Raw genomic sequence first — 875 nt, forward strand, 5'->3', positions numbered from 1 at the left:
CTGGTTTGTGTGTGTCTTTTTTTTAAAAAAAGTAGGATACAACAGAAGGAAATAATATATCTGTATTCCTTTTACAACACAGTCTTCTACTTAATTCCATTGAAATAGTAGCTACTCAGTTAAAAGGGCTTGATTTCCTGTCAAGGGATAAAATTTTATTGTATCTCTAATCTTCATATATACAGCCACGTTCTTTCATCATACAGTATTCACAGACATACAACTGATTTTACAGTCTGTATTTATCTCTGTTAAAGTCTTGGAAAGTTCTTGAACCAATGTATAGTAGAAAAGGTGTTCTCTTTGCAGGACAGTATGCTAAGAGAAGTCCTGTTGGGGCACATATTGGGTTTTGATATTGAGGGTGATCAGTACTTAATGCTTTGGAACATTTTTACTTTAAAAGGAGGAATAAAATACTTAATTGGAAGTAATTATAAGAAGTCAGACTAGTTTTTTAAAAATCCATTAATATGTAATTTTTATTTTTTATTTATTTGTTAAATTTATTTGCAGCGCATTTCACCATGAGGCTATTGTAAGCAGCTTATAACTGCAAAAATAGAAACATGAAGTGTAAACAGTAGAAAATTAATAAAACTATAAAATAAACAATGACGTAAATACAGTTGTCAGCTTTGAAATTCAACTGCCACATTTAATGGAAGGGGGGAGGAGTTGAAAAGTTCAAGGTTATTATGTATGTCGTACTAAGAAATTCCAGTTGTAGTTAATTGGTTCTTGTGATTTATGAAGTGTAGAAGTGGGAGGAGAGAAAGTGGATTCTGTGTAACATGCGAAAATACTTTCACTTTGGGAAATTGCCTTAGACGTACCAGATCTATTCCTAAATAAATCAATTGGAGAGAATATGT

Source organism: Notechis scutatus, chromosome 3, assembly GCF_049901735.1.
Source record: "Notechis scutatus isolate UNSWTSFEM ecotype Mainland chromosome 3, rNotScu1.2, whole genome shotgun sequence".
NCBI lineage: Eukaryota > Metazoa > Chordata > Lepidosauria > Squamata > Elapidae > Notechis > Notechis scutatus.